Below are 11,504 nucleotides of genomic sequence, written 5' to 3'. Positions count from 1 at the left end.
TGTCCAAGTGGAATTTATTCTAGAAATAGGATGTTGGTTTACCATTCAAAACCTAACCCATAATTTGTATATTAACAGACTAAGAAAAAATAAAAACCATATAATTACATCAATATGTAAAATCATATGTAAACTCTGAACACTGTAAACTATAAAACATTGCTGGAGGAAATATGAAAAGGCCTACTAAAATGGAGAGATAGATCATGTTTGTGGATTGTAAGGTTCTGTGTTTTTGAGATGGCAATTCTCTCCCAAGCTTATCTATAAAATACCAATCAAGCTCCCAGAGGCTTTTTTGAAGAAATTAAAAAGCTGATTTTTAAAATGTATATGAAAATCCAACAGACCTAGAATAGCCAAATAAACTTTGAAAAAGAACAAAGTTGGGACTCCAACACTACTTAGATTTCAAGACTGACTATGAAACCACAGCAATCAAGACAGTGTGGCATTGCTATAAAAACAGGCAAATAGATTGATGGAACAGAATATATGGAGTCCAGAAATAGACTCACATGCATATGGTCAATTGATTTCAAGAAAGATGTCAAGGCAACTGAATGGGGAAAGGACAATCTTGTTAACCAGTGGTGCTGGAACAATTAGATACCCATATGAAAGACAATGAACTTCAACTCTTACTTCATGCCATATGCAAAAATTAACTTGAAATGGTTCATAGACTTGAATATAAGGCTAAAACTATAAAATTTCTAGGAGAAAACACAGCAAAAGCCTTAGTGGCCTTGAGCTTGGCAAAGATTTCTTAAATATGACACAAAACCCACAAACTATATAAGCAAAAATAAGTAAACTGGATATCCAAGCAAAAAAAAAAAAATATATATATATATATATATATATATATATATATATATGTAGTAAATCATTTTCCCTTCAAAAGGCATTATTTAAATAATGAAATGGTAAGCCACAAACTGGGAGACAATATTTGCAGAACATATATCTGACAAAAGACTTGTAACAAAATATGTAAAGAACTCTAACAACTCCTTCAGAAGATGAGTAATCCAATTAAAAATGGACAAAAGATTTTTTTTTAAGAGAGAGAATGCGAGTGGGGAAGGGCAGAGGGAAAGGGAAAGAGAGAGAATCTTAAGCAGTCTCCATGCTCAGCAAGGAGCCCAATGCGGGGCGGGGGTCGATCCCATGACCGTGTCATCATGACCTGAATGGAAATCAAGTGTCGGATGCCCAACCGACTGAGCCACCCACGTGCCCCCGAAATGGACAAAAAGTTTAACAGTAATTTCGCCAAAGAAGATGTATAAATGTCAAATTAAACATGTGAAAAGATGCTCAATCTCATTGGTCACTGGGAATATGCAAATTAAAACAACGAGATACGACCACGTAACCACTGGAATCACTAAAACTAACGTAATTGACTATTCCAAGCATTGGCAAGGGTCCATTTAGAGAAACTGGAACTTGCCTTCACCACCAGTGGGAATGTAAAAAGGTGCAATCATTTTCCAATGTGTTTTGGCCGTTCCCGAAAAAGCTAAATATACACCTACCATATGATTCAGTCTTTCCATAACCAGGTGTTTACCCAAGAATACATATTGTCCACATAAAAGCTTGAATGTGAGTGTTTATGGATGGCACTTTTAAATGTAGTAGCCCCAAACTGGAAACAATCTAGATGCCCATCAATAGGTGAATGCATAAGTAATTTGTGATAGATTCACGCAGTGGAATCCTATCCAGCAATATCAATGAATGCACTATTGAGGTACACAGCTACACGGCCGAATGTTAACATAAGCAGGCTGATTGAAAGAAGCCATGTAAAAAAAGTGTGCACATTTTTTTGTAGATACCATTTCTACACTTTTCTAGAAAGTACAGGCTATAATGGCACAGAGCAAAACCAGTAGTTAGTGGGAAGGAGTGGGGAGGAGTGGGGAAGAAGGAGAAGAAGGGATCACAAAGAGGCATGAGGAAAGTTTGGGGGGCAGTGGATATGATATCTTTTTTAAAAAATAGAATATATTTGGGGAGATTCATTAATTTTTTTTAAATTAATCTCTATGCCCGATGTGGGGCTTGAACTCATAACCTGAGATCGAGAGTCACATGCTCTACCAACTGAGCCAGCCAGGCACCCTGGATATGTTATCTTGATTGTGGTGATGGTTTCACCCGTGTATACATATGTCAAAATTTATCAGATGGTGTGCTTTAAATATGTGAAGTTTAAAAGGGTGACTGCGTGGCTCAGTCGGTTAGGTGTCCAACTTCAGCTCAGGTCATGATCTCACGACCTGTGAGTTTGAGCCCCGCGTTAAGCTCTGTGCTGACTCAGAGCCTGGAGGCTGCTTCAGATTCTGTGTCTCCTTCTCTCTCTGCTCCTCCTCCGTTCACGCTCTCTCTCTCTCTCTCTCTCTCAAAAATAAGTAAACATTAAAAAAAATTTTTTTTAAATATGTGAAGTTTATTGCATGTGAATTATATACTTCAATAAGGGTGTAAAACAAAAGGAATTAATTTTAGAGTGCTACCCACCATACACTCAAACATATACCTGATGAAAAAGAATTAGTCTTGCTAATGTGCACTGTCATCTGATACACCCATTCCATTTCATTCCACTCCATTGAAAATACACTCTGATCGTGATCTACTAAGCTGATTTCATAATTCACTAATAGGTTGATGCCTGTAGTTTGAAAAACATTGCATGGCTTGAGTCCAAAACAGTCCCTCAGTTACATTGATAAGCCCCCTCCCCCTCGTGTTAGTTTCTATGTCTTTATCACCAATGGTCATCTCCCCTTCTGTTAACGTGGTGACAAAATTTAGAGCCTTTTAAGTAAAAGACCTTATCTTTCAAATTCTTGCACTGGCGCCTGAGATCGACCCTTACCCTTTGCTACCATCTCCCCACTGACTTGTTTGGAGATTGTTAATTTTGTGATCTCATAATGAAGATTCTTCTGTGATGACTCTAGGAACACTATGGGGGCCTTTTGGGGGACAGCGAGATGGCAGCGACTGGCCACAGGGTTACTCTGGTTGCCAAGGCTTCTGGACATCACTAACATAAGTAACAGCTCCTGTTAGCTATCATTTCCCTCATAAAGGAAAGCAAGGTGGCTCTGACACTGAACCTGCTCTTTGTGATGACTTATTTAGCTTCCTTGAAGAATTTGCTTTTAGTTGTTGTTTTGTCTATGCACAAAGAGGGCCATATGGAAAGTGGTTCCTCTTTCCTAACACACCGTGCGTTAACAGTGGTAAGTACCTGTGTCTGTGCCCAGCAGGGTCCAGCAGAGAAGAGGAAAAGGCTAGAGAATAAAAATGATGGAAGAAACCTAGGCTTGGGGTGGTTTCAATTCTGCTCTGAATTAGTGCTCCTGTATGCGACTTTGTATTGATGTATCTGTCAGTCTGTCTTCAATGACACATCTTTCTGTGTCACAGGAAGCGGTGTCATTTGCAAATTCAGTTCCTTTTATGTCCATAAAGATTTTAATAAATGAATTCGGAACCAGGAGGAGATGAAACTCAGGCAGAAGTTGTGAGCTGTGATTCTGTCCCCAGCATTTTTCTAGACAGTAGCCAGAGACAAGTAACAGAGAGCCACCCTTATTTCCCAAGACCTCAGCCTTCCCGAGGCTCCAGAAGAACCAGTGTGGCATACGCCCCAACCAAGCTGCGTGGCATACTCAGGGGACACAGGACTGTAAAGGAGAGCTTCAATTCCTAGGCTCAGCAGAGTGGCCTAGGTCTCAGTTGCTAATAGTTCCAAAAATCTAAGATCTAGATTCCGTTCAGATAAGTAGCAGCCAGAGGCTGTAAGTTCAGAATTTGACCAGTCTTGGGGGCGGGGAGTCAGAGTATATTGACGCTATTGCTTCTGGGCAAATAGATTTCGGTATCAGGTTCACACCTTCCTTATTTAGAACCCGGAGAGAGCATGATACAGTGACAAATACGTGGTCGTGGTATCAGGCAAACCTTGGTTCAGATCATGTCTCTGCTGCCTGCCAGCCTTGTGACCTTGGGAAAATCATTTAACCTCTCTGAACTTCAGATTTCTCGTTCAGAGCAGTAGTTCTCCACTAGGAGGGATTTTGCCCCCACCCCCACCCCGGGAACATTTGGTGACATTTAGGACAAGGAGTGAGAAGTGCTTAGTGGGAACGGCGGAGGATACTGTTCAACATCCTACAATGCACAGATAGCACCCCCACAGCAAAGAACTATCTGGCCCCAAATGTCGATAGAGCTGAGGTTGAGAAAATCTTAGTTTAGAGATAACATATGCAAAATGTCTGGCATAAAACAGGTAGGCGCTGCCTCAGGCATTACCAAATCATGCATTCAGTGTGGCTAATTGAAAACCAGATTGTAGGGAAGCAAGGATCATGCAAGTCTATCTGAGGTTCAGGAAAAGTCCCCAGTGGTGGTACCAGAGGCCCACTGAACTAGTTACGGCCGTTGTGGCAAACAGGTTCAAGGTGGTGGCTCTGGAACCAGTCTGCCCACGTCCAAACTCTGCCTCTGCCATGCACTGCGCGTATTACCTTGGACAAGTCACTTAACCACAGTCTTATCCCCACTTAACCGGGGATAATAACGATATACCTGCCTCACAAAGGATGGGTCTGCATAGATAGCAACCTGCTCACCTAATATTTTCTCTTGTTACAAGGGGAATAAATACAGAGCCAGTGCCCAGAGGAGCCCTGGTTTTAATAAGAAACTCTGAATTTTTTGATAGGAAGTATGGAGAGGAACATAAACCAAACATAAAATGGGTAATTGACACAGCAATAGAAAGTTCATCAACCCACTAAGGACCCACTATGAGCAGCTGGGCAAGGTGCCAGATGTTTATAAATATCATCTCGCTGAATCCCCTCGACAGCTCTTTGAAACGGCTTCTATTAACCTATTTTGATCTTTTTTTACCGACATGGAAATAGGCTCTAAGCAATTAAAGTACTTTGCCCAAACTCTCCCAGCCATAGGGGTAGAGCTGGGGTTTGGAATCTAGGGATGACTCCAGCCTGTGTTTTGGTGAGCCGAAATTCACAAACGCTTAACTCGGGGCAATTCCAGGATGTACAACATTCAACCAGCTGGGATTCTCTGTATACAAGAAAGGAAGCAAAATGTAAAGCCAGGCATCTATCTCTAGTACTGGCTGGGACTCATGGCCCAGGGCATGTAGGGACGAGGAAAGAGGAGCAGGACACCAGTGACAGGTGCAGTCCTCGCTTTTCTCCAGGGATAACTGCTACATCCAGAGAGCCACCTTGCATCACCACTGCAGCCTGAAGCCACTTCTGGGAACATTTCCTGGTAACGGCTTAGGTCTGGCAGGTTGGGTTACTCAGCGTTGGTGCTTTCTGCCACGAGGAGATATTTTCTAGAGGATTCCTGAGATGCTCCTCCCCTCACTAAATGTTTCATGAGGCTAGTGCTGTGTGTGTGTGTGTGTGTGTGTGTGTGTGCACGAGTGCACGTGTGCACGAGTGCACGTGTGTGTAGTGGGATGACAGGATAGCCTGGGACTGAGGAGCCAGCAGAACCAGGAAAAGGTTCCTGGTAGAAGCTGTGGCCCTTCCTCTAAACAAACAGCTGTGTTTGGAGAAAGACAGAAATAGTGTCTAAAAATAGCCAAGAGGCCTGCGTATATCCCAAGACTGGCAGTACTAAGGGGTCTCACACACTGACGCTCAGGACCGAGGCTGTGAAGTAGGTGCTGTTTTGTGGATCTCTGCTTTTCCTGAGGGTCCCCTTCACTCCGTCTGATGCTGGAAGGCATCGCACCTGCTCGCGCCCAGAGAGCCATCTGGGCAGACCTCCCCAGCCGCTCGCCAAACTCTGGGCCCCGTTCACCCAGCAGAAGCTGAGGAGGAGCAAAGCACAGGCCACAGGGCCTCATATCATCCTGTGCCCTGTGTGTTCTGTGGAGGGCTGTGTTCTTCCCCTGGGCAGAAAGGCTCTCCCAAGTTCACTAACCTGGTTGTTTAAATATAGGAGAGGAAACAGATGCTGGCTGGGCGGAAGTCTCTTGAAGACGGGGTTTTGGCGGTGGCTTGCTAGAGCTGATAAGGACACGGGGTGTGCTCCCAGATGGGCCTCTGCCAATTCGCTTTTGGGTCTTTCTGAGGCTGCCCTGAGCCACCACCATTAGAACATGGCTCCTCTCCAAGCTCCTCCTCGTGGCTGACATGGAGAGGAGGGTTATTTTTAAACTGATCTTTGTGACTTCCTCTTGGCCTTCCTCCTTGCTCTCCTCTCTCCGAGGCCCTAAGAGCAGCTTCCTGGCCAAGCCAACTAGAACTCCAGTGATGGGAATGTGTGCAGGGTCCTGGGAGGCAAGGGCTGGCTGTGCAGGGCAGGGACCCAGCCCAGGGGGTGCCAGGGCAGGCGGGAATACTGGGGGTACAGGATACACCCAGCAGGGGTCATGTGGAACCCACAGTTCCTGGGCTCTCCAGGGCCACGTAGATGGGTACCAATGCCCTGAGCCAGGGCATCACCCTGCTGATCCCACCAGGGGACTGACCCTTCCTGGGCTGGGCTGGGCTGACCAGGCCAGCACACCCCTGCAGTCTTCGGGGAATGCCCCTCCAGCGGCCCTTGGCTCGCAGAGTTCTGGCGGAGCATGTCTGGCCGGCTGTACCACCAGCATCCTCAAATTGTGTCGTGGCTGAGTCATAGTGACAGCCCCACCCCAGCACCCCCCGTGGAAAAGGAGGGGAGCTTTGATGCTAGCATGGGGACCTCTGGGGGCTGCCTGGGAACCACATCCCTGCACAGAGGCCCTGGGGCTCTGTGGCTGCTGCCCCTGGCTCCCTCTAGCTCCCACACCCACAGCCAGGCAGTTCAGGTACAGCCACGGAGCCCAGCAGCTGCCCCACAGTGGGCCTGTTGCCTCTGGCCCAAGCCACAGTTCCTCCCAGGGGGCTCCTTCCTCATGTCTGCTGGGAGGAGACTGACAGCACTCCCAGCTGCCACCAGGAAACCCACAGCACCTGCCCTCTCCCCACTTCTTGGCCTGGCCCCACAGCCAGGACCTGAAAACACCTTTCAGCTGGTGACTCCTTCATCCAAGAAGCAGGGCTGAGGACAGGCATGTAACAGTTTGGGAAACTGATGGTTCCTCTCCAAGACACAGGGGAGCCGAGGCTCAGTCCTTCCTCTCGGGGACTCCTGGTTCTGCAGCCCCTTGTGAAACCAGGCAGGAAGAGCCAGGCTGTGTCCCATGGGCCAGCATCCATGTGATGCTCAGAAAGGCCTTTCCAGGTGAGAGTCTGGGTCGAGAACTAGGCCTTCACTCTGGGTTAGAGTCTGGGTCAAGAACTAGGCCTTGACTCTGGAGATTCCCTCTTTCGGGGAAGAGAGGCCCCCGGGGGCATCTGTCTGTGGAATTCAGAATTCTAGACGCTCAACCTCTGTCACTCATCTGTGGAGACTGGCAAAACCGAGCCCCCGGGGCTGAAGCGGGCCAGGCAGCATGGTGGCTGGGCCAGTGACCGCCGAGGGGGACGCTGGCTCCGCGTTCACAAACAGGGCCATCCTGGGAAAGATGCTTCACCTTCCTAAATATCAACTTCCCCACCCTGCGAACAACAGATGTGATGAAAATGATGGGCGCTATGATACGGCCATGGCAAAGGTCAAGCGAGGTAGGGCACTAGGCGTCGTGCCCAGAGAAGCCCACGGGAGGGCTGTCGTACCGCTGCACAGGAAAGCCCCCAGCGTGGCTCCTGGCACACGGTCCGCGATGGATACTTGTTACTGTTTTCCCTTCCTTTCTTCCTCCTCAACCTGACCTGAGGGGAGGTGACATGGAAAAGTGTGTGTGTGTGTGTGTGTGTGTGTGTGTGCACGCGCGTGCCCGCCCACACTGCACACACACTCGCGGTGTGTGGGGCCGGTGCCGGGTGCTCGTCACTTATCACACCTGCTGCCTCTGTGGGCCCTTGGTGTCATCTGTGGAACAGGGAGTTGGACCCATTGGTTTCCAAGATCCATCCACGAAAGGGTGGATCCACGAAAGGGTGGGCATGTGGTCTCTTCATTCCGCTACCACCCAGCAGAGTCGGGGCCTTCCTTCCACCACGGCCAGGTGGCCTGTTTGCCCTTCTCTGATGCGCGTGCCCTCAAGTCCGTGCATCTTCCTCCCACGGCCTCTCCTCCCGTGTCCCCACACCCCCACCCCAGCCAGCAGCTGCCCTGGCCTCCCTGCAGATGTTTCCAGTTTACAGATTGCATGGAGGGCACGTTGGTCATTTGTTCCATTTGCTCAGAAACAACAGCCAGCATTATTGGCAGGAAATGCAGAGGTCGTGCCAAACTGCAGGATGACACAAAACACCCTAGTCATGGGCACTGGGCGCGCTGGGGGTGGGGGGAGGGAAGGAGCGCAAGCTGGATTGTCTCGCCGTGACCTGGAGCTCTGTTGTCGCGGTCACTGAAGCAAGGTCCGGCTCCCCTCCGGGAATGGCCCGAGCGGCCCGTTGACTCATCGTGGAGGGACAAGGACAGAGCGAGATGCTATCTTGGATGCTGGGAGCAATCGGGGCTCGGCTCCGCAGCCCGGCCCTGAGGCTGAACCTCGACCAAGAACAAATTCTATTTCTTTGTTCCTGCGAAATCAGGAAAGATTGCAGGGGTAATGAAAGATTAGATGATGTTTGGTGTTGAAGGTCGAGAGCAAACACAAATAAATGTAATGCAAACTAAATTGTGGGCCTCACGGGCCCCGGATGTTTGCCATGCGGCTATTCTGGCCAGAGTCGGCTGTGTGTTCAGCAACCCTCGCACCCTGCTCAGGCGGGGGCCCCTTCATAGCAGCAAGTAGTGCCAGAATGAATGGCACACGAGAAACGGGCACTATGATTATTGCTCAGCGTCATCTGGCTCTCGAGACCCAGGCTGGAAGAGTTTCGCTTGCAGCAAATTGGGAGCCCAAGCGGCTTTCAGGGGGTAGTGAGCTGGCAGGCTGTCTTTCCCCAGGCCCAGAGGAGTCATGGGTGGGACTGCTGGTGAACCCACCGGGCAGGCCTGCTGATGCTTTCCTGGGTAAGCAGGTGCCATCTCCAGTGTAGACAAACCACTCAGAATGGCATAAGCAAGGGACTTCCTGGCAAGTGTGAAGAAGGGAGAGAGAGGTATTGTAGCCTCTGGAAATCTCCTTTGCACACTTCTCATTTCTGAAGCCTGGGACACATCAGGCAATGGAGAAGAGCCCCTTCAGTGAGATACTGAGCATTGCACTGGAGAAACAGGATCTACGGGGCACATCCTTAATGGATTCCCAACAACCCTGTATCTCACAGTTTGTGGCAGGGTGGTAGGTATGGAATGTGGGGTTTTTTTAATGTTTTTTTTTTGAGAGAGAGAGAGACAAAGAGACAGAGCACGAGCTGGGGGAGGGCAGAGAAAACGGGAGACACAGAATCCGAAGCAGGATCCAGGCTCTGAGCCATCAGCACAGAGCCCGACATGGGGCTCGAACCCATGAACTGTGAGATCATGACCTGAGTGGAAGTCAGATGCTTAACTGACTGAGCCACCCAGGCACCCCAGTAGGTATGGAATGTTCTAATTCAGTGTTTACCAGGTACCTCCTAAGTGGAGCTCCCGTCTGGGTGCTGGAGAAGCCCTGACAGTAAAACAGCTCCCCCCACCCCACGTCCCGGAGCCCTCACGCACACTGGGCAGAGAGCGGAGAGCCAGCACCATGGACCGGTTTCCGTGACACCTGCTGTGCCTATGTCACTTCACTTGGTCTTCACTCAAGTGTCTTTGTTACCTATCAAAGGGGCAATTGGAGACACAGAGAATAAACAATTTGTGCAACATCATCCATGTAGAAACAGAACTGACAACAAGAAGGACGGGTGTAGTTTGAAGCCCGTGGCTGGCACTGATAGCATGGAGGCAGGAGCGCGGCGGAAAGGGCCTGCCCCTGTGTGAAGAGGCGTCTGGCTGTGGCTGAACACCCATTGGGCGCATCTGGGGGGCTCTGGTGTGGAAAGGCACTGTCAGTGTGGGACAATGTAACTCGCAGCACCCACTATTCCCCCGCTGGCGAGGACTGACAGGAAGACAGTCAGGAGTCAAGCACGGTGAAAGACCAACCCACCCGTGGGCTTGGTTGGAGGCTCCCAGGCTGCGTGGGTGGGGATTCAGAGAGTTGTGGACCGGGATGACCGAAGAGCCAGCAAAACGGAACAGGCATACAGCCCCTCCAACAAGTCACTGAGAGAATCAGCCCTGCAGAATCACAGGAACTGGGGAGGGCATTTTTATGGATTCCCAACCGTAAAGGTCCCTAACCATTTCCTGGCTGCTTCCCCAGGTCTGACTTTGAACTAGCCACTGCGGGCATCAGTTTCCCACAGTGCTCCATCCCTCCCCAAATCCCCGTGTCCTGGGACCCCTACACTGAGCACAGCGATCCAGGGCCAGTCCCCCGACTTCCTGAGTCCTGTTACATCATGTGTCAGAATGAAGTGGCCAGCCAGGGCCAGAGGGGGCTCTGGGTCCTGCAGACAGAGCAGTGATGAGTAAGGAGGGGATGAACTAGTTCTGATGTGAAAGGGAAATGAGCAGAGTGAGACAATGAAAAACACGTGTGTGAGCTTGTGTGTATGTGTGTGTGTGTGTGTGTGTGTGTGTGTGAGAGGACACACCTTAGATCTACCACAGAGATGAATGGCACAGGCCGTTGCACGTACAAATGCAGAAACCACAAAACGCAATGCAAATATCAGACATTCTCTCTGAAGATCCCTTTCACTAGAGCTAACTGGTCACACTCTATTTTCTATCTGTACTGGTTTGAGACTGAAGTTAGATGCCAAGAAAACTATTTCTGCTGAGGAGGAGGGCTCCCTGCGTGCCTCCTGATTCCTCACTGGACGTTGAGAGGTGCGGTCAGCACTCTTGCGGGGCGAGGAGAAGACAGGCTCGAGACTAACATGTTATATGTGCCGCGAGGATTTATCCCAGGTCTCATTTGGGCCAGGTTCTATTTTAGGCTCTTGGTACTTTGGGGAGAAGGGGAGTGGGAAGGAGATCTAAAGATGAGGAAGGCATCATTTCTTACAGCGTTTGCTTAAGGAGTTTACTAGCTAGTGGGAGAACAGTCATATAAATAAAATCACTACAAATGGTGTAATACAGGCTCGAATAGAGAAACGTGTCAGCTGGCCTGAGCGTACAGAGGAGGAAGCTATTAACTCAGTCTGGTAGTGACTTCAATCCTTTGTGGAAGTGGGTGGGGTGTACATAAATTAAAAAAAAAGTCTACCTGGGAGAATCATAATATTAGACCCTATACAGCACCATTCCTAAGGGAGTGTTTACTAGATAGCATTTGCTGGAGAGAGATGCTTCAAGAGTTGTACTGAAAGCTTTTCTCCAAGAGCTCAACTAACCCCACGGAGCATTTTCAGCCCCATCATTTTTTTTTCCCTTTTGTCCAAACTGATCATCTAAAATAA

At 48.9% G+C, this 11,504-nt stretch overlaps 1 non-coding gene across 1 annotated transcript; it reads right to left on the bottom strand.

The window, feature by feature from the left end:
• Window positions 1-2,061: 2,061 nt before the first annotated feature.
• On the bottom strand, window positions 2,062-2,133 carry TRNAE-CUC (transfer RNA glutamic acid (anticodon CUC)). The gene has a single exon. It is a non-coding gene; the product is annotated as a tRNA-Glu (tRNA).
• Window positions 2,134-11,504: the final 9,371 nt, after the last annotated feature.

This window comes from Herpailurus yagouaroundi, unplaced genomic scaffold, assembly GCF_014898765.1.
Source record: "Herpailurus yagouaroundi ecotype Mexico unplaced genomic scaffold, PumYag 77, whole genome shotgun sequence".
Lineage (NCBI taxonomy): Eukaryota > Metazoa > Chordata > Mammalia > Carnivora > Felidae > Herpailurus > Herpailurus yagouaroundi.
This window is presented reverse-complemented; position numbering and strand designations above follow the sequence as displayed.